Genomic DNA, 27,760 nt, shown 5'->3' with positions numbered 1-27,760 from the left:
GTGGAAAATATCACATGGATATTTTGCTTTTGTTAAAAGCTTGTGTGATTTATATAATTGATCCTTCGACAAAAGAAAAACCAGTTATAACCGGTATGATCGAAAAAGAAGTGGCTATTGAAATTCGTATAAAATGAATTGTATAATTTTCACAAATTATACCAATTAAAATATACTTTTAAAAGATTAAATAAAATTTTAAGTGACTAACAGCTTACAAATTAGGTTATATCGAGAAGAAATTAAATTAATATATTTGTTTAAACAACCACAAATTATGCTTTTAATTAAATTATAATCCACTTAAAAACTGTATTAATACATTTATACAACTTTAAACGCAATCAAAATGTGCTTAGTATAATAAAAAAGTACAACGCAATGTAATTTGGTACAATGTAACTTGTATAAGGAAGTAAGCTAACGGGCGAAGCGGGTCGTTTCAATTAATTCTAATCAACGGACAGAAAACATCTAAACATATATATAAATATAATAGGTCATTCTGTACTAGATTATCTGTTGGCTAGACCTTCATTGTGCTTAGATTAAAACTAATTATATAAAAGCAATTAAAATCACATTAAGGCTATTTGACATATTTGCTCAATTCCATTATATATTATTTGTGGTTTTTGTCTATACCTAACTTTTAACTAATAATTTAAATACGGAACCTTAAATGAATGAATGTTCGAATGTTTTTTACAGAATTAACGAACAATTTGATTTGAAGGATTTCACAACTCACCAGGAGTATCCTGGAATAAGTTCTAAGCTTTTTTCTTCAAAAGGAAGAGGTTGAGAAGAACCATTTAATGGATTTTAGCATGTTATTCCAACTAACCATTAGTTGGAATAATCTTTTAAAGTTCATTGACCTAACTGAGGGCTGAATGATAAACTAACTTGATGCCTCCACATCGACTCCACCACTAAAAAACATATCTAAGGTAACAAGTCTGAATAAGAGTATTTACGTTAAATAAACTTAATTTTTAAGCATACGAATTTGCTTCTCGAGGTCCACAGACCATGATATATATATGATAAATATATCATTAAAGTTGATAACTGATAAGTCGTAAGACCGTTCGGTGCGCTAATCTTGGGTTATAATGTGTTATATTGTATCTGTTAGTACTTCAAACTTCAATCTGTGCTACGTCTTCCAAAGTGCTGAATCTTTAGTTAGCTTACAATTTAAAAAAAGCAATAAATGATGTATCTACAGTGTTAGAGTTACTACTTATATAAATATGTACTTATATAAACACCAACGGCCTTACTTATATACCTCGCTTACAGGCTTTTTAGTTAAACACTAATTTCTGTCTGGTTATAAATATGCACATTAAAATATATAACATTAATATAAATTAAAAATACGATACACAAAAGACAAGGACGACAAGTCTGTGGAGATATAAACACACGAAAAAAAAAACACAAATTTCTCTCTTTCTGCCATTATTGATTTGACATTCGAAAGAAGAAGATACATCTGTCACTCAAGAAACATTAGATTAGTGTATGACGTCACAGAACAAAAGCAAAATCACTAAGAGGTTCCCAAAATACTTTTATTGACTTACTAGCGCCCTCTCTATAGATGTCATGTCGTTTAGGCTGAATGTACACGGTCGGCTTAATTATCCAGACTAAGGCAATACCCTTGATCTAGTTAGACTAGGACACATATAGGTCGTCTGGTATATTTATTATACTTAATTTATTAGTGCATTTAATTAATTAAACCCACGGGCTTAGTGTTAGAACTCTTAAGCACGATAGGGAGGTAATATACTGATGTATTGTTATTAATTATATTTCGCAGAAATTACCTGCTTGTTTATATCCCACAGCTGGACATATCTTTTATGAAATGACATAACACAAGCCGTGGGATGAACTTGGTTAAGATTGTGGCGAGTGGAGGGAGTAGTATGATTATGAATAATAAATAATCACAAATTAAGTAAATGAAAATTCAATAGTGCTTGCTTGAACCGTAACACAATCTGCGTTTTAAGCTCATGCGTTCTATGTACTGTTCCATCTCGGTTTTCTATAAATAATTCTCATTTCTCACTCACCGTAGAAAACGGCCGAGTAATATCAGAAAGTGGTATGCGATATTGATCATAATAATCAAAACATTTCAAGAATACACGCATCAAAATAGTATATCACCATAAGTTTGTTGTCAACACATCACGGGTGAGTAATGAAGTTAGGTCTTACAGAATAGCAATGCAGGGTATTGGTATTGAATATATACTCGATACATGGAACCAATGCATTCTTTTCTTTAGAATAGGAAGGCGGACGAGCATATGGGCCACCTGATGGTAAGTGGTCACCAACGCCCATAGACATTGGCATTGTAAGAAATGTTAAATATCGCTTACATCACCAATGCGCCACTAACCTTGGGAACTAAGATCTTATGTCCCTTGTGCCTGTAATTACACTGGCCACCCTTCAAACCGGAACACAACATTACCAAGTACTGCTGTTTTGCGGTAGAATATCTGATGACTGGGTGGTACCTACCCAGACGAGCTTGCACAAAGCTCTAACACCAGTAAAAGTATATATTTGGATAAACGCAATAATAACAGTAAAACGGTTATTCAAGCAGTGGTTTAAGCACGTATAACAGCTTCATTTTGATGTAGTTTTTACTATAAAGTATTTACTGAAACGAAATAAATTTATAATAAGGAATCAAATCCAGACGCTGAAGAAATAAGGTCATAGAAAACGAAAAAAAATATTAAAAAAATAGTCTTAAACATTTTTATATTTTCAACCTTCTTGCTAAGAATTAAAGTATAAATTGCTTAAAAACAATATTTCGTAAGTCCACCCTTTGGATATATTTATATTTTTAGATGACTCACAGATGCAGCTGGTCAAATATTTCTTATTGGATATTATTGGAACGCACAGACGGTCATCAGATCAATAAATATGTATATATAATAAGTAATTATTCGGCTCTTTCTAAAATAAAAAATAAAGACCAGAGAAGGCAATTAAAATTGTAATCCTTACTAATAAGCATAAGGGCGATTATTTGTTTTTTTGTTACGCTTTCACGTTTTAATTATTCAACCGATCATCAGGAAATTTTGCATACACGTTCTTAGGGGTACAGAAGAAATACAATAACCTAATCCAGTCCTGAGTAGTCAGGTTAATATTTCGATCGCAATACTACCTACAATTAAAACATGCAGCGAATTAACACAGATGATACATAAGAAAAAAGCACGTATATATAAATTTATTATTATATATTTATATTTCATTGGTTGCTTAAAACATGGTCGAAATAAAAGCGAATCAGCTCATTCATCTTCTTTTCACACTAACGACATCAATAAACGATGATCATGGACTGCATTATACAAAGGGGTAATGAGCCAGCGATTGTTATTACACGGATTAAATATAGCTCTTTGACTAAAGCCTGTGGAACAATTGCTGAGATATGGCTCTTTGACTATCATGAGAAGTCTTTCCTGAAATAAAAGGCTCATATAACAAGCTTTAAATTTAGATAAATCAAACGCTGAATTAAGGTTTAAAGACAATCTCGAGATCATTAATTAGTTCTTAATGAGATGCATTTTAATAAAAGGATGAAACACAAAAATGAGATGCGATATGTGTCATCGCATAATATTTACTTGAGAATTAATTCGTTGGTAATGTAAATATTTTTGTTTATTCAAAGTAGTGAAACGCCTTGCCGGGCGAAATTGCATCGCATCGCACATTTCTATGTTACGAATTATCATTTCGATGCACAGTTTTGTTTTTTGACTCCAAATCCAACCGCGTCCTCAAACTAAAATATAAAATATGACAGATAGCATTGACAAATAATATATACAGCGACTATCAACGAGAACATTATTTTAGTTTTTAAGTTTAATTAAACTAATGACCTCTCTAATAATGCAAAGAAAAGAAAACCATGTTGCTGAATTAAAAAAAACAATTGAATTTCATCATTTTAGTGTTAAAAGTATTTTCTTTAGGAATTAAACGAATCACAAACCTTTAACCACCTTTCAATTCTTCAATCCATCTTGTGTAGTTTTGTTTTAACTGAACCGAAAAGGAAGTCCGTCTCGAACATTACAAGCATGTTATTGAACTCATTTTATTTTTAAATTCGAGTGCTTTTAGACGTACTTATAACAATTTTAGATGACCATTCGTTAGCACTGGTTATTGAATTAATCTAAATCAAACCTATGGCCTTATAATTTTTACCTTTGTACAGTAACAGTAACAGCCTGTAAATGTCCCACTGCTGGGCTAAGGCCTCCTCTCCCTTTTTTTTTGAGGAGAAGGTTTGGAGCTTATTCCACCACGCTGCTCCAGTGCGGGTTGGTGGAATACACATGTGGCAGAATTTCGATGAAATTAGACACATGCAGGTTTCCTCACGATGTTTTCCTTCACTGAAAAGCACGAGATGAATTATAAACAGAAATTAAGCACATGTAAAATCAGAGGTGCTTGCCCGGGTTTGAACCCACGTTCATCGGTTAAGATTCACGCGTTCTTACCACTGGGCCATCTCGGCTTAAACCTTTGTAAAAAACAGTAATAAAAAAAAACCACTCTACTAATATACATGCTTATATAGAGTTTGTGAAAAATATTCTGATCGCACAAGCTTTATTGTAGCTTGATGAATAATTGAATAGATATTTCCATTTATATTGAATGAGAGAAATTTAAAACACGAATTTGTTGCTTGGACAATGCAACTTGTCCGTAATCCGTAACCGTAACAGCCTGTGAATGTCCCACTGCTGGGCTAAAGGCCTCCTCTCCTCTTTTTGAGGAGAAGGTTTGGAGCTTATTCCACCACGCTGCTCCAATGCGGGTTGGTAGAATTCACATGTGGCAGAATTTCAGTGAAATTAGACACATACAGGTTTCCTCACGATGTTTTCCTTCACCGTAAAGCACGAGATGAATTATAACCACAAATTAAGCACATGAAAATTCAGTGGTGCTTGCCCGGGTTTGAACCCACGATCATCGGTTAAGATTCACGCGTTCTAACCACAGGGCCATCTCGGCTTGCCATGCAACTTGTATATATGCCATATTTATTTACTGGTGGTAGAGCTTTGTGCAAGCTCGTCTGGGTAGATACCACCCACTCATCAGATATTCTATCGCAAAACAGCAGTACTTGATATTGTTGTGTTCCGGTTTGAAGGGTGAGTGAGCCAGTGTAATTACAGGCACAAAGGACATAAAATTTTAGTTCCCAAGGTTGGTGGCGCATTAGTGATGTAAACGATGGTTAACATTTCTTACAATGCCAATGTCTATGGGCGTTCGTGACCACTTACCATTAGGTGGCCCATATGCTTGTCCGCCTTCTTATTGTATAAAAAAAAGGTTATCGGAGCGTTGATTCTGCACCAGATTGACGCAGGAAACAGAAAGCGTGCTAAGAGAGGCCACACCCAAGAGTGGGTTAAGGAATGTTATGGATGGTGATGACGATGTATCAATCAAAGCTATTTATTTTTCTATTACTCATCTCAATTGTTAGCAATAAAAACTAATATTATTTGTATATCCAAGCGGCTTAGAAGCAATGTTTTGATAGCATTGAATATTTTTCAAATGTTTATTCCAAGTCTTCGTGTGGTATAAGTGAAAGGAAAACGAAAATTAATATAAAATATATTTTAACAAATTTTATGTTTTGCTGACGGTATTAATTTACAATCGAATAAAAAATATTATAATTCATTCAACACTTAGTTTGAAACCTTGGAAAATGCGGTCTACAAAGAATGTATGTACTAGGAAACGCTTAAGTATAATTTATTTAAAAAAAAACTAGGTATTACTCAGCTTATTAGTCATCAAATAGTTAATAAATGTTTAATCAAATATATAAACGTAAGTAACATTTTAACGGCTTATTGTGACTTATGGTCAGAACCGGACTTAGAAGCCCAAGTGCAAATCCCTATACACCGATTTTGTTTTTGGCTGGGTGAGGTACGCTGGTGCCATGTCTAGGCATAAATCCGAGGCTGCTTGCTATATTAAAATTCGTTAACAATACATAGAAACTGACATTTACAACACCAGTAAATACATTACATAAAGACATGTATTACTTTTGATATTTATAATATATATTTTACAAGTTAATTCAGACTAGTAATTTGGTCATCAAACGATAAGTAACTACCCATAAATATTGGTCCACATTTACTAAGTTCTGCTAGTAATTACACTGGCTCACTTACCCTTTAAATTTTATTTGAAATATTAATATAACAATTAATATTAATATATCAGTAGAATAACAGGTACCTGATTCGTCTGAATAAGTTCAATTTACATTTACAAAATACATGATTTCAATATGTAGTCAATATAGTATGTATATATTTATTAGTATATACTACTCGGTGGAAGGGCTTTGTGTTAGCCCGTCTGGGTAGGTACCACCCACTCATCACATATTCTACCATCAAGCAGCAATTCTTAGTATTGCTGTGTTCTGGTTCGAAGAGTGAGTGAGACAGTGTAAGTACAGGCACAAGAGAATCTTAGATCCCAAGGTTGGGTGCGCATTGGAGATGTAAGGGATGGTTAATATTTATTGCTATGTCAATATCTATAGGCAATGAGGACCACCATGTCAGTCAATGCCATCAATTTTATTAAAAAAAATTATATTATCTTTGAATCGCTTAAGCAATGACGTGTACCATAAACTAAGACAACAACAAAAATGTAAGAATAATAAAACAGGTGGAATCCATGATTTAACTACACGTTTGTTCGATATCCGCTTTAAACCAATATTATACAAATAAACTTTAGATATGATCTTGACACACATTCTCGTGAATTATGTTTTAATGTGTTGCGGTAATGGAACGACTCTATGCGAATCATTGTCTGTGTGAGAAATTTCGCAATTTTTTTTATCTGTTATTTCTGAAAGGAGGTTTTCCTCAAATATTCGTATTACGTCAGTAGTACTTTACTACATACTAGGTGTATGTATAATAGTCAGAATGCGAACTAAAGTAAACTATAAATATACGTAATATTTCCGACACATAAATTATTATTAATATGGCGTGTGAGCAAATTTCCACACCACATAAAACATTGTTAACCGTTTAAAAAGATCGTAAATGTTAAAATTAGGGAAACGGGCCGGATTTACGTGTTAATTATTTAGGTTAATTATTATAGTTTCAGCTAAGTCTTTAAAATGTAATCATATTTTATTTATATCATAAAAATATTATTCCGTCACCGCTTAACAATATTATCGGTTGCAACGTAAGTCAACTTCGATTACCATTTAAATTCTATAAATATGCGTTTGTTAAATTTGCAACATAATATTCTAAAGTTTACACTTGAAATAATAAAAAACAACAAAAAAATCACGATATTTTAAAAACTTGCAACACTGTTTAATGTCAAACAAGATTGACATTTAAGTTTCGCGCGTAAAACTTTACAGACGTTTGCGAAAGTAATGAAACACATCTCATGAATGACATCATATCTTTGAGAACGGATGTTATGATTATTTTTATTAAGCCGAGATGGTGAAATGACTCACGGGTTTTACGATTACTTTCCCGGAATTTTCTCATGTGATAAGCAAAGCTCTCATGACAATAAACCTTTGACCTTGCGAAAATAGTAATTAGTACGAATAATACAATTTTATCAGTTTTCAAACGATTTGAATGATATATTTTAAAAACGGTATTGTGATGTTATCGATATGTATATTTGAAATTTGTGTATTTTTTACTTTCATCTTATAATATATAAAATGACTGCCCCGTTTGTTTAGAAGCTAGATGTAAGGCCGCAGATCTTGAGGTAATTTTGGGCCAGTAAAAAGTTATGGGGTTTTTTTGACGGAGTGAGGAAGTGTGTATACTCCTCTGCCTCGGAAAGCACGTTAAGCCGTTGGTCCTGCACCTGAACTCTTTCCAGTACTGTTAGATTTGCCGTCCCACCGGATTATGAGATTGCATTTGTGTTTGCGCGCACACTTGTGCACTTTAATATGTCCTGCGCAGTTGGCTAATCTTTCTCGAGATTGGCCGCCGCATCCGATATCGGTCAGGAAGACATCATACACACAAATGGGTATATCTGCTTAGAGGTTAATATAGTTCGACATTATTTAACCGATCACCATAATATATGGCATATTTAAGTATTTTGTTCATGGAGCATAATCCTGTCTTATATATTTTGTTATATAACTCGTCACTCATCACACAAGGCTCTGCAGCACATCAACTGCCATACCATTTTGATCGTCATAATATTTGGTATAGTTGAACACAGTTATGTATATAAATATACATACATAACAGTAGATATTACGAAAGTTTAAAAATTTATACTTCGATTTAAAACTCAATTCTTCTTTACGATTACACAAGAGTTAAGATTAATTCTAAGATTTTACTTGATTGTAAAGACGCACATCGCGTTTTATTAAAGCTGTGAGATTATGAAGTCATTAGGGAGTTTCTTGTGAGATCGTTTAAGATTTTTATCATCTTAATAATAGTAATTACCGCCTAGGCGTTTTGTTTATTTCATCATGCATTAATACAAAATATTATTTAACTGAAACTCAAAGTTGATGTTATTTTAAACATATTTTACCTTAAAAAGAAATAATATAGAATGGTTTTTTTTATAATTTAGTTAGACCTGTAATGAAACGCATATTATGTAAATAAAATTTCACATATAAATAAAAACAACGATACGAATACCAATCGCCATATTATTCAAATACAAATTTATATATTGTTTCAAGAAATCCCGGTGATATCGTTACTTTAAACTGACTCACTTACTGGTATTACAATAAATTCCACGTTTCGCATTAAATAAAACAAACAGAAAGATCGATAAGCTATGTAGATATTCTGTGAAATATTGGTCTACTGTTACTATTTAAAAAAAGAACGTTGATATATTTAAAATGATTCCTTAAGCTATTGTACATAATCGCCAATATGAATAATTACATGACATTGAGATAAATAATTGTAATGTAATGTGAAGCTGCAGGATATATCAAATATCTAGATACGAAACAGCGGAAATTAAGCAGCGATATCAAGACATTTAATAAGGTCAGTTCTGTCATCTTGATGACAATTTATTTTTTCACATGGCATAGCATATGGACATAAAATTCAATTCAATAGTTTTTTAGTTGTAACAATGGAGAATATTATGTATGTATTATTGCGCCAATGACAGGAAATAATACTGTTGACAAATACATCTTGACTTGACTTATTTTCTTCCTTTTTTGATGTTAAAATTACGCGCCAAAACAGAAGCGTCAAATTACGATGTTGTCATATCATAAATTCTAGTTCCCAATAAAATTTCATTTGTATTATGCTTGGTATAATTTTATCATTCTTCCCACACCCTGACCCAGTAAACGCGAAAGTACAATAAATCTCTAATTTAGGTTATTCTTTCTTTGGGAATTAAGTACTATTGATGAATTCGTCTAATTTGTCATAGATAATATATATTAAAAATTGGCTGAACTTTGTATGTCAATGGCACTGCATTATGAGGATTATGTATTATTAAAATTTAAAAATATATAATAATTATTATTATATCAATATGTGCAATATTAAATTATACACGTAACAGAAATGAAATCATTTCGCGTCGTAAACGTTTCACTCAAATGTTACATAGAATTATTGTATTTAAATTCGACTTTCGAATTTAATTTTTAGAAGAATATACAAAAAAAAATTACTGTTCATAAAAATACCACGATGGATTGCTTAGAAATTTCTAGAAGATAGTGTATTGAGTAATGGCAAGCATTATTGGTTACTAATTATTTTTAATAAAGTTTTATAGTATCTCGTCTTATTAAAACATCAATTCTATCAGACATTCCGTGATTAACGACCACTGAACATTTTCCTCGCTCAAAGCATATGGCTTGCTTTTAGCTTTTATTGCTACCTTGTTGGGAGATAATTATAGATTTTATTACTACCTTCGCCCCTTAAACGATTTATTCTCTTTTAACTGTTCTATTAAAATAAAACTGTAAAGACATTTTTGGTAGGTAAAGTGTTATCGAATATGGCAACATTTGTGAATCATTGTTGTGTCAGTGTCAGATATTCGATTCTTAAAGACGATCGGCAAATTTACTTTTAGGGTATTAATGTACGTTTGCCAATCGAGGATATTATGGTTTCCTGTGGCATTGTGGAGATCCCGCCCAAGAGAGTAAGTACCTACTTACCACATATTTTACGAAATAGCAAAATTTTATATACTTTTGCACTTTCTGTAACACGCTACAAATAATAAAACTATATCTCTCCTCGACAATCTATACAGAACCATACAAGTTTACCTCTGCGCGAATGTATGACTCCACCTTAAGAAATACAAATAAACATCTTATTTAAGTACCGCATTATGTTTTAATAGAATTATACGTGGTCGATTGTGATGAATATTTAATGCTGAATCACTTGGAAATTTATTGATAAACAAATGGATTACTAACAATATTATAAGTAGACTAACTCTACATTTACATTATTCATATTTAATATTTTATATATATGATACTGATTAATTTTTTTTTTTTATTTTATTTTTTTTTATTTAGGACTCTCAGCAGTCACCACACTTACACATAAAATGTGTGACTCTCCAAGACGGCCACAACATGCATTTTAAGATACAATATACATTGTTTTTTTGTATTACTTATAACAGATTATAACAAAAGCAATATTTTTTATAATACTAACCGTACCGTAACAGCCTGTGAATGTCCCACTGCTGGGCTAAAGGCCTCCTCTCCTCTTTTTGAGGAGAAGGTTTGGAGCTTATTCCACCACGCTGCTCCAATGCGGGTTGGTGGAATACACACGTCAGAATTTCAGTGAAATTAGACACATGCAGGTTTCCTCACGATGTTTTCCTTCACCGTAAAGCACGAGATGAATTTTAATCACAAATTAAGCACATGAAAATGGTGCTTGCCCGGGTTTGAACCCACGATCATCGGTTAAGATTCAGGCGTTCTTACCACTGTGCCATCTCGGCTCGCCCATATGATACTAAAATACTAAAAATTGCTAATTATGTAATAATTGGGTTTATACATTGAGCTCGATAAAACTATTCTCTAAGAACAAACTCCAAATACACGTGAAACGCAAACGCAGACTATTAACTATACTATACAAACCGGAAGGAGGAAAATAATTCGAATTACAATGTATTTTTATTAATGAATTATAATAATAAAGGATAAAACGCAAATGTCATTATATACCCAGTCTTTAATAAAATTTGGAAAACGGTGTCCATGCAATGCCAGTGTATCAGATAATATTATTTTTTGTTAATACTTGAAGAAGAAGTTAATTAATATTATAGCAACATTTTTAGCACACACACACAAACACACACACACACATACACACGCACATTTCATAAATTAAGCGGAGCTCAACGATTTATTTTAAAAAAATGTTATAATCAATTATGTTCCATACTCATATTATATTCCATTTTTAAAATTCTTTGAACCCATTAAATTAATCGTAACACTGTCGATGTCACTCTTCTAAATAAACAAAAATTGACACTTTTTTTAAATTATACACAAACATATAAACTGTTTTTATATTAGAAGATTAGTATGTTTTCTGTAACAAGGAGAGAAACAAACGACTACAATGCCATTACCGTTATTGTCCTATAAAGAACATGACATCACACATTAAGCCTCGGTCACACTGGTTAGGGAAGGCAGATTATCTATATAAGACAGTAAGACGCATTACTTTATGCATAATTTTTTTAATATTTCATCGACATTAATTTACACTTTTTCGTGTTTCGCCTCCTCTTAAAATCTGAGTCCTTGATGTATTATAACGAAAGAGTATTTACATAAAATACACATAAAAAAACAATGGCAGTAAGATGATAAATTTAAATATAAAAAAACTCTAAACAAAATAATTTAAAACGCTAAAAACAAAAACCAAAATGTTGCCATACTATAAAATGAGCCGCAAAACCTAAGCTATAATAATTTAAAAATATATATATATTTCTTTTTAAATAAGTGTGTCCACGACACGTGTAGTATTTTTCCATACAATCTAGGTCATGGATTATGTGCTTATGGGGTGGAAAGCTTTTATTTGCTATGGCCTGTGGGTGGTTTAATCTGCATTTTCTACGTATATCGGACGTGGGTGACATTGAAGTATAACGTTGCTATATTAAAAAATACAAATACGAAAATTTTACCGTAAATATTGTTTATTTTTAGTTGTACTGGTGAAAGGGCTTTGTGCAAGCTCGTCTGGGTAGGAACCACCCACTCATGAGCTATTCTACCGCAAATCAGCAGTACTTAGTATTGTTGTGTTCCGGTTTGTACGGTGAGTGAGCTAGGATTACAGGGACAAGGGACATAACATCTTAGTTCCGAAGATTGGTGGCGCATTGGCGATGTAAGCGATGGTTAACATTTCTTACAATACCAATGTCTATCGGCGTTAGTGAACACTTACAATCAGGTATATTATATATATAATATGCTCGTCCGCCTACCTTACTATAAAAAAAAAAAAAACAAATAATATAGATGAATCAAGCAGACGTACGTCATTACGTCGACCATCGAATTCAACTGTCAATTGAATTCGACGTTTGAATTTTTTTTTCAATTGTATCCAAATCTTCATATGTCTGTAACTGCTGACTATAATTCTTTAAAATATGAGCCTAAACGAATAATCTTGTAATATAAAAAAACGTGTTGAAACTTAACCTTATTTTAGCAGTTTTAAAATTTCGTGATTTGATAATTAGGCCACACATGGGTTAAGAACTTAAGTCGCTCTCAACGAGAATCGATCCAGCCGCATTTGTGTAACATCTTAATTAAGTTTACGACCTGTTTCATAACCACATCCCATAAATATCTTAGGTCTAAAATATCTAAAAAAGTATGTTGTATATTTGTCCTCTTGTGTTGAGTTATATTTTTTTTTATCCATTCACCCGATTGTGAAGAATCTTTGATGAGTTGATCCTGGCAAAACTTTTTTCTTTAAATTTTTATTATACTAAAAACATTTCTCATTAAATAGACTACCTAACGAAACAATAGTTTTTCAAATCTGACTATATATAACGTGTGTGCGATTAGATTTGAATAAAGATTTAAATTTGAATTTAGAATATGACAAATAAATTAATAATAATAATAATAAAGTATATAAGTAAAATATCTTATATATTACGGCATCGTAAATAAGTTCATTCATAACTCTAAAGACGATGTTTGTTTCATCCAATTAGTAAATAACCAAACCATATATATATAAAACCTCTTTTTACCAAAAATTATTACGGCTTATATGAAACAATGTTCCCGCCTATTTTAAATTGTCAAGAACTTAATGAGGTTTAAACTCCTGGTGAGATCGGAGATAACGTTACGTATTCCAATCACACGCAGTCTAGGTCATGCGCAAGCGTGGCTAAGGCTATCTAGACTCATATAGGCAGTAGGATGTAAACTTTGAACATTACATATTAACATTATTATGTACTCATTAAATATACTTAGAATTTATTATATAATAGCACGAGTGATGACACAGTAGCTAGAAGTGTATCTTAATCTATTGAATATTGTGTTTGAACCCGAACTTCATTCGCATCAGAATCGTTTCATCCAGACGATGGACTCAAAATTGACCTTAAAATGTTATTCTAAACGCGTCCAAAGAGGTTTTACATAAAAAATTATTCTCAACAAAATATTTTTTAAGTTCGAAAATTTCGTGAAGAAATATATATAATTCATCTATATAACTAGCTTATATAACAGTAACAGCCTGTTAATGTCCCACTGCTGGGCTAAGGCCTCTTCTCCCTTTTTGAGAAGGTTTGTAGCTTATTCCATCACGCTGCTCCAATGCGGCTTGGTAGAATACTTGTGGTAGAATTTCAATGAAATTAGACACATGCAGGTTTCCTCACCGTCAAGCACGAGATGAATTATAAACACAAATTAAGCACATGAAAATTCAGTGGTGCTTGCCCGGGTTTGAACCCACGATCATCGATTAAGATTCACGCGATCTAACCACTAGGCCATCTTGACTTTTTCGCTTTAGCTTATATAACGCGCTTATTTATTTTAATTAAATACTGACAATGTCAGTCAGTATCGAGCGTAATTATTGCAAATTGATGCGTTATTTTACAATTGTGATTGACGTATTTCCGTTGCGTTTTGCATTCCAAGTCACATAAGCTAGGTAACCTAAGCGTTTAACTTCTAAAACGTTTCCTGGGTGGGTAGTGGAAGACCTTAAATAGGTATTAGATAATTAAACGCGGATATTACTCAAAGATTTTATAATATGTTTACGCTGCGTCATAAACGTGATCAATCACAAGGAAGACTAGCCAACTGAACCAGGAATGTAGGTTCTAAAACAACTACAAGAAAATCGGTAGTTACTCTTTTTTCAAACGAAATACCGATATTTACTATTACAATTAGATTTATATGTAATATATGGACATCAACAAATATGTACTGGATACTTTTTTATAAAATAATTATATCGTGGGACATTTTTCACACACGGTCATCTAATCCTAAACTAAGCAGAGCTTGTACTATGGAAACCAGACAATTGATATACTACATAATCTACTTTTCTTTTTGTAAATACATAGATAATTATACCCAGACTCAGGACAAACAGACATGTTCATGCACACAAATGTCTGTCCTGGGTGGGAATCGAACCCACAACCTTCCGCGTGAATGGCAAGTATCTATCAATCACACCAACCGGTCCGTCGTATCATAAACATATTCTTGTATCATAGATATATTCTTGTAATGTTTCGTCTTGTCAATTTTAAAAGTATTTGTGCGTCCTTATTACACAATACTAGCGCTTTATCCGCGGTTTCGCTCGCGTCATAATTCAGAATTGCTAAATACCAATTTCCATGCCTCTATATACATTGCATCGTATGCAAATTTTCATGATACTGGCCCCAGTAGTTTGGGCTGTACGTTGATATGCCAGACAGTTATTCGTCTATGTACATTGATATAAAAAAATTACGCCCCGACTTAACGTTTACATCCGTGAGTCTATTCGTTCCAATATTGTTAGATATGTGTCGCAGCGAGACATATTTCCACGATGTCGTTACTCAGATCTTGTATCTGATGCACTTTTATTCAAACAATTTAACTTTAATACTGACGCGTGACAGCGTGAAGTGCGTTCGTGTTGGTTCAATTTACAAGCGTTTATATATTTTTTATTAATGGACCAAGGGCTGAGAATATACAGATCAATTTATTTATGTAGAAACTCGTTGGTGATATGTGTTAGTTGAATTAATAAATTGTAGAACTTCGGCTTTATTTATTCGGCTTCGCACGAATAGAACTATGGTCTACATAAAAAGGATTATATTGAAAAATAAAAATACCAAGAATTAATTTGGCCACGAAAAACTCACAGAAATTTCATCATAATCGGATGAATAAATTAGGGACACGGACAAAAACAGTATTCTTTATTTATATAGAGATTGCCTAGTGGTTAATTTGTTATTCATCTCGTGCTTGACCTGCTTGTGTCTAATTTTACTGAAATTCTGCCACATGTGTATTCTACCAGCCCGCATAGGAGCAGCGTCGTGGAATGAGCTCCAAACCTTCTCCTCCAGCTATCACTCAATGGCGGGTTGAGGCATCTCATCATCCATCTTCTAGAAGATGGTTTACAATATAATAAATGAACTTTATTAAGGAAACTATGTTTTCATTATTTCACTCCATATTTATTTATTGTTTTAATTTAAGTATAAATAATCAAAAACCATTCAAGAACCATCAATTTCTTTTGATGTTGATGATATTAAGCCGAGATGGCCCAGTGGTTAGAACGCGTGAATCTTAATCGATGATCGTGAGTTCAAACCCGGGCAAGCGCCACTGAATTTTCATGTGCTTAATTTGTTTTTATAATTCATTTCGTGCTTTACTGAAATTCTGCCATATCTGTATTTCACTAACCCGCATTCAAGCAGCGTGGTGGAATAAGCTCCAAGCCTTCTCCTCAAAAAGCAGTGGGACATTAACAGCTTATTACTGTACTGTTACTGATGATATTTATCGTCTGACTATCTCAGGACAGATATATTTTGTAATATATAAAATCATATATGTATATTAAAACAACATGACACATACATTATTGATACAGCAATAACATTTTTATTCTTATTTCCTCATTTTTTAGTTCGATCGCTTATAACTTAAGACTCAGGTCAATATGCCGACTCATGCAGTAAGCGTGTTCCTCAATTGCCTCTCATCATCTTATATGACTAGGTTATTGAGGAGTTATCTTCCACTTGGGGCTGGATTATATGACATATTTTAAACATATTAAAACTACAAAACTGTCTATATTTCAGTTAAAATAATTTAATTACATATATTTATGTATTTTGCTTGAAAATTAAAAAATAAAATAACTTTTTAAGCATTTTTTATCACTTACTAAGTTAGAGCTGCCACCGTTGACGAATGTAGAGTATGTCGAGAAGATACCGCAAGAAATTCAGTAGTTACTCTTTTTAAAATATATATAACAATATGATTCTTACATGTAATTTTCTGTTTATATATTAAATATGTTATATTAAAGTTATTTATTTTTTACTTTGTATATAATATTGCAGTGGCCTTACCTAGGTCTGAACCTGCAACGGTTAAGACTCGTTCTAACCACTGGGCCATCTCCAAACACTTGCGTAATTTGTTCCCACTAGGCAACATATACAACTTTTATCAGATAAAGGGTATAATATAATATTTAAAAATAACTGCATATAAACAAAGCCGAACATAACAGCTTGTACAAAACATATGTATGTGACTGTCAGGATTATATTGCGTTCATAATTAAGCCTTGTAATAAGATATATTTGAATCACGGATGATTTTTTATAATTGCACGTTATACGATACATTTGTCGGTATGTACGTGTGTCATAATCTCTTAAATTCAATAAATTTAAATGTATATGCTTATGATTTATTAAGAATCGTAATTTTATGAAACCTATCTATTTCAATGGTTTGCTCTTATGGTTTCAAATCTCGATATCTTGGGTTTGATTCCCAGGTCAAGGCACTAATCCCCGTACTGGTGGTAGAGCTTTGTGCAAGCTCGCCTGGGTAGTTATCACCCACTCATCAGATATTCTACCGCAAAACAGCAGTACTTGGTATTGTTGTGTTCCGGTTCGAAGGGTGAGTGAGTCAGTATAATTACAGGCACAAGGGACATACCATCTTAGTTCCCAAGGTTAATGGCGCATTGGCGATGTAAGCGATGGTTAATATTTCTTACAATGCCAATGTCTATGGGCGTTGGTGACCACTTACCATCAGGTGGCCCATATGCTCGTCCGCCTACCTATTCTATAAAAATAAGTACCTCGGAAAGCACGTAAAGCCATTAGTCCTACGCCTGATCTCTCTCCAGTTGAGGAGCCGTCCTGTCGATATAATAAAAAAATCCTACTTATATGTATGTATAGATAGCAAAATTATGACCTCAGATGATGTCTCAAAGGTGTTTATTACCATAAAGTCATATATTGTTTATTTAAATATTTACTTATTACCTTTTAGAAACGGTAGTTATTAAGTATTTTTTTTATAAAGTTTGAATGTCATAGCTAAATCTCTTGAGTACAGGGTGTGGCAGAAACAGAAGACCATAAGTATATAAGACTGATGTCATCAATTGGGTCATAGCTATTAAAGCGACCATGACATTAATGGGGATTTATTTTAAGCACCAATTTATAACAAAGCATGGTGTTGTTAACGTGTGATTATATTTTTAAGCGTCCTTCAATAACTTAAGCTTATCATATTAAAACTTTAATATCAACAATGTTTTGAATGTATGAATGAATGAAACAAGTTTATGTGTTAAACCTCATACTAAATTATGGTTATACAAATATATTTTTTTTAATTCATGCAGTTCATCGTTAAAAACTATTAAAAGACTTGATTTGTCTATGGAATTATTTGAAACGAAATAAAGAAAATAATTTCGGTACAGATTAAAAACGCAAAACTTAATTTTCCAAACTGTTATTATAAACAGAATCAACTAGTTTTTAAATACTGTTCGGTTAAATTTCTAAGTCTTTAAATCTAATATAGCAATTATTTATTCATTTTAAATTGATAAGCAGAAGTATTCATTTACATCAAAAACGTTCCATTCCTACGTTACATTCAAAAGCGACCTTGAGAACTGAACGCGCCCAAAAAATTTTCACTTCAAACATAAGATTCATTTCATTCATTCATCTAAACGCAACAAAATAACCAAAACGAAATACGCTCGTTTGTCAAAGCTAATCAGAATCACAAAGCTGTTAATGCATTATGTATGGGCTTGCAAAGACGCCATTTTGTTTTAACAATAAGACATGTTTGAGATACGATTTTCTTACGAAATTTATAGTTTTGTTCAAAAACAAAACACTTCCAAAGCTATTCTTATCTATTTGTCAACGGTTTAGTTTTTTCGAGCTTCTGATTTAAGATTGTTTAATATTCTCACAACAATTAGATTAACTTACATAAGAGCTTAATACTACAAATAAAATTTACACTTAAATTAAATGCGAGGGTACAAATGAATACATTTTAATTTTAAAATAACAATAAGTATTACAAATAAGAGCAGAAAAAATATGTAGAAATATGTAGAAATAATTTCGACCACCGGACCAACAATAGTATATTATAAATATAAGTATATAATAAGTATGTAGTATATGATTATAATATAGATAAAAAGGTTTCATATGTTTAATACTAAAACACACCAAACAGTCAAGTGTCGCAAAGTCCTTAACGGCTAAAAAAAGAAAATATTTTTGAAAATCTATGAAAATCCATGATGTTCATTAAAAATTTTCGTGATTTAAATAGTTTATCAAACCACAATAAAATATTTCCTAATATTAGAATCTAAAGTATTTCAATCAACTAAATATCATTTTAAAGAGAAAATTATTATAAACAGATTCGGAAATAAACTCTGAAATGAAACCGGCAAAAACTCAGCAGTCAAACTTTCCTCTCAATTCAATAACTAGAATAATAAATTCTATTGAGAAGAGCTGGCACACTGATTCGCTCTTTCTATCATTATTGATTTGACATTCGACAGAAGAAGACACAGCATTGTTTAACTAATCAGCCACTAAACAACGTTTTTAAGTAAGGCCGTATAACTCCAAGATTGCATAAATGACGATAATGTCCTTAAACCTATTTCGGTCACGGCATCCAATCAAGATTAGCCAACTACGCATGAATTCAAGTGGGCAAGTTGTGCGCAAACACAGATCTATATTCCCTTACACTCATAATCCGATGGGACGGCAATCCGACTCGACCGGATAGAGTCCAGGCGCATGACCAATGGATTTACGTGCTTTTCAAAGCATACTTTTTTTATGTAGTTGTAATGGAATAGGCGTTTGTCTTCCATCTCACCTGATGGAAAGTGTAGATGAAGACGAAGGTGCTACACGCCCATCCAAAAGAAACCTGTTCACTCTTCTCTTACTCTTATCTCTCTCATTTAAATACGATACACACTTTCAGCTTAGACTCCGGCTGCTATTGAGTATCTTCGACAGAAAATCGTAATAACTTTTCAGTGAGGTGAGGTTTGAATCCTCGGTATTTCGATATCTTCATTATGACTTGTTTCTGACGTCTACCAAACAAGTCATAAAGACAAGACTATAAAATGACTGACCCCATTATAAGTACTAAAAATTATACACTCGGTCAATGAAGATGACACGATTCCAAAAGCAGAAAGTTTTCTGCGAAATGTCGAAGAACTCATGGCATTCAAGAGTGAGATGGAGTTAATAGTGTTGACTTTCTCTTATAGTTACTCATTTTATATCTTTACAATATTTAAATATGTATATTACTATTTTGTTTTTATATAATTATGGAAGTTTTAATTATATAATTTCAATGGATTTAAGTTATTTGATTGATAACGGTTTTGGATTCATAAAATACCGCTTTGAGTGAAAAACGATCAATCAAGACGTTAATATTTTATTTTTATACAAAGCAAAGGTGAAAAATCTGATAACTAATTGAAAACTAGGTTAACATTATTCCAGTGATTTTAGTAAAATATTTCGAATTGTCGAATAGAATTAAAAACTATACTGTTTACTATAATCGCAGGCGATCAAGCGCAGCGTAGGGCGCCCTCCAGCCAGGTGGACCGACGACCTTAAGAAGGTGGCGGGCACCAACTGGATGCGGAAGGCGGAGGACAGGGAGCTTTGGCGCACCTTGGGAGAGGCCTATGTTCAGCAGTGGACAACGATTGGCTGTTGATTTGATTTGATTTGATAATCGATAGGACTTTTCTTTCCACATATCCACTAATCAATACAATAATGTTTTAATCAAAGGAATACTATTTCTGAAACGAGAATAAGCGACATCCTGGGACATTATTCTCACAAGGCCATCTCATCCCAAACTAAGCTTGTACTATGGAAACCAAACAACTGATATACTACATATACTACTTTTCTTTTGTAAATACATACTTATATGAGAATTTCACCCAGACTCAGGATAAACAGACATGTTCATGCACACAAATGTATGACCTGGGTGGCAATCGAACCCACAACCTTCGGCGTGAAAGACCATCTACCAACCACGCCAACCGGCCCGTCATAACACATAATATTATGTTACCACAGATAATATAAGTAACAATATAATAATAATATTGACTAATAATATAATTTATGACAAAATTATTCCTTACTGTAACCTTGAACCAAATCCCAAATGAGATTCACCAGACTGTATAACCTAATCGTTTATTTGCGTAACACGTGCAAATTTTTATACCATATGTTAAATTGTATTTATATATAATCTGTATAAAGTGAAAATCGCTCTGTTTTTTTTTATTTAGAAGTCAATTTAGGATGAGGTTTTTATTCTTTTAAAATTTTAAAAATAAGGTGTTTGAATTTAGTACGTTCATTTTTACGGTGACTAGAGTTCGAAAAACGTAACATAGTTTTATTAAATTATATATATTTTATACCTTATAATATTTTCTGTCAGTAATATATGCATTCGGGAGTATATATATATTATATGTATATAACTGTTGTGTCCTTCTAAGTTAGCTAAAAAGCTTCTCGTGTAGTGGGAGTGCCTTCTTGTGTTAATTGCTTGCATGTGAATATGTTGGCTTAATTTTGTTTGAGCTTTTAAGCGTAATACTTTTGTTATTATTGAAATAAATTACTGAATTAAAAACTCAGAACGTTTTTCCCGTCTGTACTGAGTAGAGTCATTTGCCCTCCCGGCGAATATAAAAAAAAAAAAAATATGGGAACTATATAAACCTCTATATTTTAGTATATACATGATTATATTATTGTTCTTTGGTTTGCGAATAAAATAGTAACTACTTCATGACTCATGTTAACATAATGGTTTTTTATTTTTATTTTGAATGACGTAGTTATTTTTGGCTTATCGTTACATACGTATCTATTAAAAATCTTGCCCGCGCGATTCAGGCTTTACGTTTATTAATAAGCGCCATCTACTAGTCTCATTTGTAACTAACACATTAAACTTTTGTCCAACATTACTTTATTTGGATTTTGTTAAATTATTATTCTCCTATCTAGTTTATATTAAAAGCTTCCGTTTTTTAATTGTAAGCACTAAAATTTCTTTGAAGAATAAGTGGTAAGGTCTCGTCCATAATGTAAATGTATTATCAAACGTTACAGTCCAATAAAAATGGCTTTATAATCTCTACTATACTAGATTAACTTGTGAATACAAGACAATCTTATCCAAGTATAGTTCTGTTGATACAATTTCTTAACACATCAAAGAGTTCCGACATAACAATTAATACGGGCATTACTTTTATCCTTTGATGCCAGAATAATAAAAAATACACCAAAAAGGTTTTAATCTCGACGCACGAAACTCGTTCAACTTTACAGCTTTATAATACGAAGGTTTAGTTGACTTGTTGCCGTTTCATTCGCTCTAATGAAATTTGTATAAGTGTTAAAAGGACGGCGGATACGCAAGCTTGTCTAAAGTGTTCATTCACATAGGGAGTCACTGCGCCGCATTCTGACGTGGTGATGTGTAATGTCGCCAATATCGATATATTTATACAATTATTAATTAATAAAATTAATATATCCTATAGAAAATCTTTAATAGACAATTTAGTCGCGCGATAACTAAGGCAATAGATAAGTATTTAAAGACCCCAGCACAAAAATGTAATTATGAATTAAAAAAACAATGAATAAATTTAATGTTCATTTATATGTTTATAATAATAATATAATCATTATTTTAGATCAATTCTATACAGCGTTAGTAACAATCACCTCCAATATCAGTGTTAGTAGACGTACTAATGCAATTGATTAATAAAAAATAATTAAATATGATAATATTATAAAGATAAATCGATAGTCTATGACACAACACTGTTTAACCGGGACAGCCAACCGGTTGCCCGCTGGATTGGCAAAGAGTTTTTGTCTGGATGGTTAGCTTATGTAATTTTCTATGTAAGGAGGTTTCATTCATAGCTGAATTAACGATATCTTCACTTTCATTCGATTCAAAAAAAGTATAGTATATCTCAACTACATGTGCATAAAGCAACATATACATCTCATTGAAATTCGAAACAATGACGTTCTAGATTATTCTCAAGTGGAGAGGAGGCATTACTAATTGTTACTTTTTTTATTACAATCTAAATATTAATGACAAAGGAATAAATTTGAAATTATCATGAGAAAATTAACGTCCGAATTAATATGCGAATGAAACAAACACAGTTTTTATTAAACAAACTTGATAATAAAGAATTTTTAAGATATTTCATAACAAAATGTGTTCTAAGATACATTCCTGATATCTCGGAACCGGCGCAGTGTCATTTCATTCCTTATCTTGATAAAGTAACCATAAAACTCCCATACCGTGTAAGTCCTTTACAAACAGACGAGATGTATTATTTTTATTATATACACACATCGAAATGTCTAAATGAATTCGTGTTACGTGTGAATGTTAAAAAACCATGTGTGATTTATTAAAACAGTAACGATAATAAAAGCCGGTGATTGGTAGATTTTTTCGGCCATTTTAATAATTTTCTTTGTTTAAATTCTTATCCTAAATTATAAGTGCAAAATAATATCTACATTGTTTGCAATTCTTTGCTCTGCTGACTTTGATGACGTCATCGATTTTTTAAGCTGAAACTAAGGTACAAATTGTGAGCCCACTTAAGGACTTAGACTTAACGCCCATTCTAAAGTCACTACGAGCCCGCTCTCGACTTATTTGTTAGCTCCACTTTTAGCTCATAACAGTTGAGAAGTTCAAGTACGTAATTTTAAGTACTTTTATTTTATCTCTTTTAGTTCTAGAATGGTAACTGGTACCAACATCTAGTACCAATAACTTGTAGCAACACAGAAGATCAATGTAACAAAAGTTAAAGTTTGAAAAGTTTTTGCAAATAAGTTGTTTACGTTCAAAAATGATTAATTAAAATATATTTAATTATTTAAAAAAGCCGAGATGGCCTAGTGGTAAGAACGCGTGAATCTTAACCGATGATCGTGGGTTCAAACCCGGGCAAGCACCACTGAATTTTCATGTGCTTAATTTGTGTTTATAATTCATCTCGTGCTTAACGGTGAAGGAAAACATCGTGAGGAAACCTGCATGTGTCTAATTTCATTGAAATTCTGCCACATGTGTATTCTATCTAGCTCTTTATTCAAAAATGCAGAATTGTAGAGGTCATTATACAGGCGAAAGAAGACATAATTTAGTAGAGTATGACGACATACATACACTTAAGCAATACAGTAACAGCCTGTGAATGTCCCACTGCTGGGCTAAGGCCTCCTCTCCTTTTTTTATTTTGAGGGGAAGGTTTGGAGCTTATTCCACCACGCTACTCGAATGCTGGTTGGTAAACACATGTGGCAGAATTTCAGTGAATTTTGACACACGCAGGTTTCCTCACGATGTTTTCCGTCACCGTCAAGCACGATATTAATTATAAACACAAATTAAACACATGAATATTCATTGGTGCTTGCCCGGGTTTGAACTCGGTTAAGATTCACTCGTTCTAATCACTAGGCCATTAAACAATACAGGTCAATATATATGATAAAACAAATTAATTTTTATTAATCCACATTACTAAGCATGAAAACGTCCTGTGAGTATTGTCAGTCTAGACTGAAATGTAGGTCATATAAAGGATGACGTAACCTTGCTAGCAAAAATATTTTCTAATTAATTTGTCTGATATCATTGTCTAGACGAACATGATCTAATTATTAGTATTGGTAATACATATAAAAGTATACTATATAATAAAATCATTATAAACTTAAAATGATGAGAATTTAATGCGATCAAAAGTAACGACTATTTTTAATATTTTTATAATTTTACTATTATAGATTTTTATAAGCTTTATGTACAGACATTTTTATATAATACAAAATTAAAATAAAAAGAACAAAATACACAGTGCAAATTTAAAGCAAAAACACACTGTCTAAAAGATTGTCCTGTGGCATTGTACCCAAGACGCTGGCACTATTGCCTCTCTGCACCGCTAGACTCAGCCTTTGGGCTGTTAATTTTTTAATAATAAAAATTTGAAGCGAAAAATATAATTTTGTATACTAGCAACATTAGAGGCACACGGGGGCCGAATTCTACTAAGCTATATCGATTACGATACGTTCCCGATTCAATTCCGATCCAACTTTGTATAATCTATATTTATTCGAAACGGAACCGAACCGATAATATGTTAACATATATCGTTATGTCAAAATCCAACTTAATTATTAAATTTTATGGTAGTAGTCGATAATTAAATTAAAGAATAGGGAAACGGCCGTTTATCCGTTTTCCTTTTTATCAACGATCACGCTTCGATTCGATTGCGATAAAATGACAATTTGTTAGTAGAATGGTCTATTCTACATCAAAAATATCCAATTCCAGGCTGTTGTAATTAAAATTTCAACTTTTCTGTAAGTAGAGGTGCGCTCCCGAACATGCCTCGAAAACACTAATAGCGGAATTGTATTAATTATTATTAGCTCGTTAGTATAACCTTAGTAGCTAAATCATATAGTTCTAGGCTATATATTATTCTTTCTTCTGTCTTAAATATAGAAAACCAAATAAAATCGTAATGTCCATCTGTGATTTCAAAATAACTGTATATTTTTAAGTTAACAGGGCTATATGCGAAAGTTACCAAAACAAAAACAATATTTTCTTATTTTAATTTACCGCTGTCTTTAAAATATTTTATAAAATGTTTTTTTTTTAATATATTTGCCGGGAAGGCAAATGACTCTACTCCACCTGATGGTAAGTGGTAGTAGAGTGCAAATGCGACGACGGCCAGTACAGTCGGGAAGAATGCTCTGCACTAGCCGCCGCCGCCTTGCCTTTTTTAATTCAAATAAGTATTATTAAAATGGTATGTTTTGAAGGATTTTCATCAAAACTGAATTGCACGCTGGTGATGTTCGTTTTTCGCTTGTTATTAATATATATAAATTAAAGTTTGCTATAAAATATAAATATATACGTTTTCATAGTAATCTAGAATACTTACTTCATGCTATAAATATTATTAAATTTAGTATATAGGTCAAACGGATCTGCATTCTAAAATATCGGGGAATATCGTTTATTATAAAAAAAAGTTTATTACACAAACTGGTTTTTTGTTTACATTGATTTGATTTATGGGATATTTTTTTTTTCATTATTCAATTTTCAGGTAATCATTTTCAAAGTAACAAAATAGCATTAAATAAAATTATCTATTAAATAATTATGCGTTATATATATTTAAGTCATTAATATTACATTAATGACTTGATTGATTGTTAAAAAAAATTGTGACTTGATCGCAGCGTCACCTACTAAGTCCAATATGTAGCATTCCACTCAAAAACTTATACAAAAAAAATATCAAAATCAGTCCAAACTCCAAACGTTTAGTAAGTGTTCTGAGACATATACACGTACAGAAATTACATATGTATAAATGAGATATTCATTCAATAAACCATTCATTCAGTAGATTATATCAAGTTGCTATAAGCTTCATTAAGTCCTATAAAAACTATTTTTATCAGTTAAAACATTATAAATAAACAACTCGATAAGTATATTTTGTATTATAAAAACGAATTGTTTAAAGACAATCTCCCAAAGAGTATATAACTAATAAATTATCTATAGCGAAACGCTCAAGCTCAATGCGCGGGCGCACGGGTCAACGCTCCCAATATGGCGCTAAAATAGACCGAAAGAATGCCCGCCATTTCAATTCTAACCTCGGTTTGTTTCACAACACAAACAATAACTTCACACTTTTAAAGTACAATAAAAATGTAAATACTGTTTAAATTGGTATAATTTCTTAGTTCTATAATTTAAAACTAAGAATAAAAAGTTCCGAATTTTTTTTACAAAACACTGAAGACTTTTTAATGGATCTCAATTGATTTATTAATTTAAAAATATATTTATAAAAAAAAAAAACATATGTCGATACTGTCGCATTTACAATATGCTGTCTGCCTGTAACGCTTTGTCGGCTAAATAACTAAGCCGATTTCGATTAAATTTCATATGAAGCAAGTCCAAGGGAAGAGATACTTTTTTATATCTAACATCTGACCCCCACATCCGAACACGCGGGTGAAGCCACAAGCGAAAACTAGTTATCAGTATTTTACGCGCGAAAGTTCTTGTAAATCATTGTTTGTTTTCGTTTACAGTAAGTCAATAGAGATTCGATTTTCAAAACAATCGATACGATTATATCGATATTATTACCGATTTAATTAATCTTTCAATGGGGATCAAAAGTTAACGTCGGTCTCGAGTAATTAAAAAAATATCTCGAAATAATCTTTGATTTCGTTACTGTTAGTTTGTTTCAACCGACTTTGATTATGTTTTATTTACTTTAGAGTTATAATAATAAATGGTTCCTATATATTATTAGCTTGAAAAGTTTTTGTAATAGTTAATTTTTAAACTTTACATAGAGAAAGAATTGCTGTCACAGATTATGTTATAGTTTTGACATTTCATTTAAATGGACCTTGATCGACCTTTAAATTTTAAAATTGGATTTAAGAAAAAAAAAATAGAATTTAATTTATTCTTAATATTGTATGCAACAGAAGACATACATAAAACAACTAAACACATGTTAACTCAACACGTGTGTCGAATATTACTCGCAGGCAAACACATTGTTTTTTTTAAATAAAGATTTATTCAATAACAAGTACAACACTCAAGATCGTTCAATAACCGTTAAATATCATATAAATCGTTTCATTCGATTGTATCGATTAAAATCATCCCTTCAGG

General features: G+C 32.0%; 2 protein-coding genes across 2 annotated transcripts in view; both read right to left on the bottom strand.

The window, feature by feature from the left end:
- Nucleotides 1-27,644, bottom strand: part of LOC126778554 (uncharacterized) — a 165,439-nt gene extending 137,795 nt beyond the window's left edge. The window contains exon 1 of the mRNA XM_050502222.1: nucleotides 27,639-27,644. The gene's annotated coding sequence lies outside the window, so the exon portion shown is untranslated. The remainder of the gene's footprint in view (nucleotides 1-27,638) is intronic.
- Nucleotides 1-27,760, bottom strand: part of LOC126778493 (limbic system-associated membrane protein-like) — a 151,035-nt gene that overhangs the window by 15,016 nt on the left and 108,259 nt on the right. The window lies entirely within an intron of this gene.

The sequence above is a fragment of the Nymphalis io genome, chromosome 26 (assembly GCF_905147045.1).
Source record: "Nymphalis io chromosome 26, ilAglIoxx1.1, whole genome shotgun sequence".
NCBI lineage: Eukaryota > Metazoa > Arthropoda > Insecta > Lepidoptera > Nymphalidae > Nymphalis > Nymphalis io.
Note: the sequence above shows the minus strand (reverse complement) of the source record. Positions and strands in the feature narration are given on the sequence as shown.